The following is a 6,632-nucleotide window of genomic DNA, read 5'->3' as shown; positions in this document are numbered from 1 at the left end:
TAGGGAAAAAAGATTGTTCTCGGCCAAGTTGTACATAGTGAAATCCCGGCGGTTGGACTAGTTGTTGAGTGGTCAAAGAAGAATCCTCATTTCCCATCCCAGACTGAGAGCTTTTGTAGATGTTGCACTCCCTAACTCCCTTAGACGCTACAAGTAACACCTTCCTCGCATGACCATCCTCATTGGAGTGGACTCTAGAGTTTCTAGTAATCCACAAACTCCACAACATTGCCACAAATGTATCAATTCTCATGCTATCCTTACCATCCTCGCTATGAAAGAGCAGGATATATCGTTGAAACCATTCTTTAAAAGATATGGATCCATCATTATCCGAGAAAATTGCAAGAGGACATAACTCCCAAGCCAATTTTGCAAGGTTACAAGCTCGAAAAATATGCTGGTTCGATTCACCAATTGTCTCACAATAATCACACTCATTACTAACCTCTATTCCACGGTTCACAAGGTTATCCTTAGTAGCTAAAGAATTATGAAGCAACTTCCAAAGGAACACCTTACATTTTGGAAGGATCTTTAGTTTCCAGATTAGACCAGAAACTTTTTGTATTTGTTGATGATCCTTCTATATAAAGCTAGATAGGAAAGCATATCCCAACTTAATGATAAAAATTCCAGATGGGTGGTATTTCCAATATTTATAATCGTTACTATTTAAATTTGAGTTTTCTAGGGATAGTATCTCTTTCGCATCAGTCCATTCAAATCTTTCTCTTATCAACCTTGAATCCCAAGTGCTTTCTGGAGTTATAAAATCTTTAACAAACCACTTGCTAGCTGAAATATTCTTTGGTTGGTCTTAACCTGTGGGATTGAACCATTCATCCAAGGCATAGATGATGCTTTGACAACACGTCCATCCCCTATTATCCATGCCATCCCATCTTCAAATTTACGTACAGCATCCGCTAAATCTCTTCTCCCCCAAGATAATCCCTGCCTTGAAAGCATCGTGTTTCTATCCTTACACACAAAACATCCTTGCGCACTGAATAAGGCATGGGATACCAAGAGGTTTGGTTTCTGGTAAATTCTTAACGCTTGCTTAAAAAACAAAGTGTCATTCAACGTGCTTACTGATCTTATACCTAGACCACCCAATCCTTTTGCTTTCTGAATCGTATCTCTGTTAACCCAGTGGATACCCCTGGAAATAAAAAGTTAGGGAAAGACAAAAGTATAGTAGTAGCTATAGCCAGATCGTGTGCCGGGTGTAGTCTCTTCTTTTTTATCAACTTTGTTAATGCAGCTTAAACGTCTTGTTAATGTCTCTAATTACGTTGATCGTCCACAAAATTTATATCTCTGCTAAAGTGTTTATCATAAATACTAGTATAGAACCCGTGCAATTGCACGATTTTATAAGTTTGTACTAATATTTTAAATAAAATCATTTAAATGAGTGATGGTAAAAGTACGAACTGTGCAAATCGTACGGAGTAATTAATTAACAAATTATTATTTTTATGACTCTTAACAGACATTGTTAATCTTACACATTTTACTATTTCAAATACCGTATTTACTCTAATTTTTATTTCGTATAACACATTATGTATATGTCTAATTTTTGCTCGCATTTAGGTAACATATGTCTGTTTGAGGTATTTGATACTTCGTATATGAAATTGATAAAGAAACTAATATTATTTTTATATTTGTTTCGTATCTCACGTCATGTATACGTCTATACTCGATTATTCTAATGCTTAAAGACCTTAAGTTAGCATAAAGCCGAAAGTTATAGGCGTAGAATTTATGACCAAATCCAAATTTTCCTACTGGGATACAACTCTAAAGCATGAACAACACATGCTAAAATAGGAGTATGTTATTAAGAAAATCTGAAATGAAAATTCCTAACCATTTTGATGTTCACGAAATAAGAAAAAAAAAACTAATTTAGATGTTCACAAAATTAAGTTAGCTTTATATTATAATGTTGAATTAAAATAAGAAAAGAAATAACAAAATAACAAAAGGAAAGCTAAGAGTCTAAGTTCTCAGAAGAGAGAACATAGTTATTATCGCCAGGATGTTCCACTTCGATCACCGCGTCAAAAAAACAAAATTTATGTTGTTGCCAAATTTCTGAAAGATCTAGATCATGATCTTGCCAAAATTCTAAAAAATATTTTTGACTCCTACCCCACTCACCATTTATTTCTTCATTATCGTAATCAAGAGAAGCAATTTCATTGTCAAACTCTCTAGATCTACAATTGGTCGATCAACAATCAAGAGTTCTTTCATCAAATGAGAGTAATATTAATAATTGATTATGATGATTGTTATTGTCTCAGGTAATTGTATTTATCGTGATTTCTTTTTTACATTATCATGTTTGATTTGAGTTGAATTGTAGTAGTAGTAGTTATTATGCTATGGATTTTAAAATTAGTACTTATGGACATGTTGGATATCCACTATGTTGGAACAAAAATGATAAGTGTCTGCTAATCAAATTACCTATTTTTCCTTTCAAATTGATGCTTCTTTCCACTCATGCCAACATTGGTTAATTTTTACAGAGAGATATAAATGGACTTTCTGCTAAAAATATTGAGTAGAAGTTGGGTCTGCAGACAATGGAACATCAAACTTTGGAGATGGTAAGAACCCCTCTTAGAATTGTACGCATAGCATGTAAATAGTTGTTTGTATCATCACTAAAAAACTACAAAGGAATAAAAAGTAAACTTATAGTCCAATAAAAACACCAAATTTCTTGTTATCGAGCTGCCTTAGCTCTGGCTGCCACTGCATGAAAATAAATGCAAAAAAAGTCGTAGTTAATAATTTGAGATATGTAATCCTAAAATATAAAAGAATTAAATAATTTAACAAAATAAAAAATTGTATCATAAAATACCTCTTCATGGCAAGTTCTAAAAGACCTCTTTGTATACTACATTGTTCGTAGTATTAGAAAGTTCACTGTCCTTGTCAGGTATTAAAATTTTCAATCCTTTTTTGCTTCTCACCCTAGAAATGGAAACATAGAGTTGACCATGACTAAAGACCGGTCATGGAAGGTATAAACCAACATGTGAAAGTGATTGGCCTCGGCTTTTATTTATCGTCATAGAAAAACAAACAACCAACGGAAACTGTCTTCGTTGAAGTTTAATCGGCAAGTTGGTGGTGTCTGATGGGGTTAAGGTCATTCGTGGAATGAACACCTTATGCCCTACATTGCTACCCGAAATGATTTTAGCTTCAACAACATGGTTTCCTAGCTGAGTGGTCACCAATCTAGTAAATGATTTCCTAGATGAGTGGTCACCAATCTTTAATTTGATTACGTGATTCGGTACCCCAGAGCATCTAATTGTATTCAGGAACTCAGGTGGATAAAGATCTTTAATTCCCATGTTTGTATTTGCCTTAGATATGCTGTCAGAACTCAAGTACATTTTCTCTTCACCAGGAATTAAAGATAACACATAATCATTGATAATGTGTAAGTTATCATGAGTTGGTGCTAAAATTGCTCTTTCTTGAAAGTATTTTGGATCCCATAAATTTTCAAGTAAAGAGGGATAAGTAATTTTTACAATAGCCTCAACTTGATTACTTGTTTCTCTTATTAGATTTTAATCGGGGATTAGTATAGTTCCTTCCCCATCATTTTTCTCTCCTTCTTTACCATCTCCAGCTTTTAATATCCACTCTGAGAATTCCCTTATATGATTTTTGCTCGACTCTGACCTCCCTGCTTGTAGCCTCATGTTCCTTGTCAGTTTAAGAACCTCACAATCATTCCACAAATAAGATGAATTCATCGTGGAAAAAACAATGTCTTGTCTACTTCCTATAGGGATAACATGAAGGATTTGTCTAAAGTCTCCTCCAAAGACAACTACTTTTCCTCCAAATTAAAGGTTTCTCTATGGGTCTTGGAACATCCCTTAAGCTTATATCTAAAGCTTCAAAGAAAAATATGTTGATCATAGGAGCTTCGTCCCAAATGATAAGCTTTGTCATCTTCAAAAGTTCGGCCAAATCACTATCCGGTTTGATATGACAAGTGGAATCTTAATTCTGTTACATCCAAAGGTGTTTTAAACCTAGAATTTGCAGTCCTTTCTCTCGGAAGGAGAAATAATGCAATTCCACTTGAAGCAACGAGAAGCACAATTTCTCCCTTAGACCGAATAGCTGCACATAGAGTTCTTCAAATGAATGTTTTTCCTGTCCCTCCATATCCATATATGAAAAAAAAACACCTCCTTCATCTCTTGAAACTGCATCCATAATTTTCTCATATATCTCTTTTTGTTCATCAGTTAAACTTGTGTATTTGCAAGGATGGTCTATCATATTGAAGTTCATCTTGAATTAGCTTGTTTCTTCCTTATGACACGAGCATCTCATCTGGAAATGGTATCGTGGGATACTTTTGAAGCGTTGCACCATTAGCTTGTAATTTTTTTTTCAATATAACTAAGAGTGTGGCTCTTCAACACATCTTCAGTTAGCTCCAAGTTTACATTGTAAAATAAAAAAAGCAGAATATGCAATGAACTCAATTAGTAACAACATGGAAAGAAAATTTGGCAATAATCCATATGCATTTTATTAAAATCTGGCTACTAAAGTCATTCACGCTGCTGGATTAATTTTTTCACATATGTATGAGATGGCCATTATTGAAAAAACTTGGTCTATATACGCTGCTGGTTTGGTGGGTTCTAAAATAATGATATGTTGTATACAACTACATGCAGGTAATATGCTAGTGAACCCTAATAATGCAGATAATAATGCAGATAGACATTCACTTGATTGAGCCTTGGTTGATCGGAAGTTTGTTCGGCAACCAGGTAAGAACTCAAACTTTATTATGCAAAATGATTTAACAGAAAAACGAACAAACACACACATCACAAAAAATATTTAGTTACAACATGTCAATAATGAAAATTAAAAGCATATGAAAATGGAAAAATATACTTCTTAAAGCCAATATATGAAAATGGAAAAATCTACCTTGAATTCCAAGAGTGGCTCTTTGTATCTCGAGTACACCCTCCGATAGTAAATGCCATGTTGCTTCCCACACACATTATGGTCTCGATAGACTATCAGCCAACAATAACATTGGCTTCTTAAGTAGTGTCCAGTTCTCCAAAAGTTTGCTTCTTTGATACTGTCAATGTACTCTTTATCGTCATCTAATAATCCCAAAGCATAGCATGCTTCTTTGAATGAAGAATATAGAACACCATCAATCGTTCTAATATCTTCATAACATGGCGCACCTCTTATATGATTTAATAGAATCCTCAAATAGTATCTCTCGCCACAACCTGGAGGCACATGGTAGATTCTCCTGATAGAAAATCTTTCATCCGTCTTTCTTAATGTCCATTCTTTATCATCTGCGTTCCATCTAAACTTTGTCGGAAACTCGGAATAAGTAATGTGTCTGTCGTTTTCGTTATTTTTGTTATACTCCATCCACTATAAGAACATGGACTTCTCAACCAAAGGCTTATTCATGACAGAATCTATTGGATCATCATCTTGAAATACAACACTTTGTTCATCTTGAAGATGAAAACTCAGTTTTACAATAGGAGGATACTTATATTGCAGCTCGAACCCAAAAATTCTCCATGTTGCCTCACATGGTGAAATATACCTTGTGTAAATTAGTATGATATCAATTATTAAATAAGTAAATATTTAAATAAATATTTGAAGAAGCACGTCGTATTATACCTGCGGTCATAGGATTGTATTTCATCAACATTGTCACAATTCTGTCCTTCTGGTGAGATGGCAGCAGTAACACGGTCATTCCCCTTATTTATGTACTTGAATAAGTACTTGATCGATTGGTGTTGGTTGCACCACTCAATGTTGATGTGAGCACGATATTTTAGGATTAGTTCTTTGTTGTAAGGAACAACGAATCTGTTATCTAGCTTGACTCCATTAACTTCAATAAATCTACATCATCTTTTCTTCTATACTCTGGATGCCCTTCTTCATCAAAACCAGTGTTTTCCTTGAATGGTCTAGGAAAAAAAATTGAGCGCCTTCCCTCTTTCATGCATGGTGAATTTTTGTTAGCTGCACCGCAAGGACCATGCATCATATTTTTTCCAAGAATGTTATATAGTTCAGGGCTCTCTATTGGATCAGGAATTTCAGCGCTAATAAATCCAAGGTTATCAGGATCGGGATCCTACCTCGGATCAATGAAGGGAGGTAGGATCGGATCGGTAGAATCGGATCGTATGATCGTAAGATCCTACTAAATAGTAAAAATAATGGTTATATTATTAAATTGAAATGTACAATCATCTATTCATGTAATCTTAATACTTAAATATGATTTTTTTGCTCACATAAGATTAATACTTGTGTAGATTCAAGATCAATTAATAAGATATGCGCAAGGTTGTTGAAATCATATGAATTTCTGTATTTTTAAGTGAATAAGATACTTTTTTAGAACTAATTTATTGATAGAAAAGTATGATATTTCTAATGATATGTGATTATGAACTATTTAGTAATAAAAAAATTGTTATCTTGAAATTTTGTATGTTGGATCGGATCGTTGGATCGGATCGTAGAATCGTAGGATCGTATTAAGA

General features: G+C 34.1%; 1 long non-coding RNA gene across 1 annotated transcript; it reads left to right on the top strand.

The window, feature by feature from the left end:
* Positions 1-1,942: 1,942 nt before the first annotated feature.
* On the top strand, positions 1,943-4,884 carry LOC130460659 (uncharacterized). The gene is made up of 3 exons (XR_008920597.1): positions 1,943-2,324; positions 2,553-2,633; positions 4,752-4,884. It is a non-coding gene; the product is annotated as an uncharacterized lncRNA (long non-coding RNA).
* The last annotated feature ends 1,748 nt before the right edge of the window (positions 4,885-6,632 follow it).

Source organism: Spinacia oleracea, chromosome 5 (genome assembly GCF_020520425.1).
Source record: "Spinacia oleracea cultivar Varoflay chromosome 5, BTI_SOV_V1, whole genome shotgun sequence".
In the NCBI taxonomy this organism is placed as follows: Eukaryota; Viridiplantae; Streptophyta; class Magnoliopsida; order Caryophyllales; family Amaranthaceae; genus Spinacia; species Spinacia oleracea.
The sequence above is the reverse complement of the archived record's forward strand: the minus strand, read 5'-3'. Positions and strand labels throughout refer to the sequence as shown.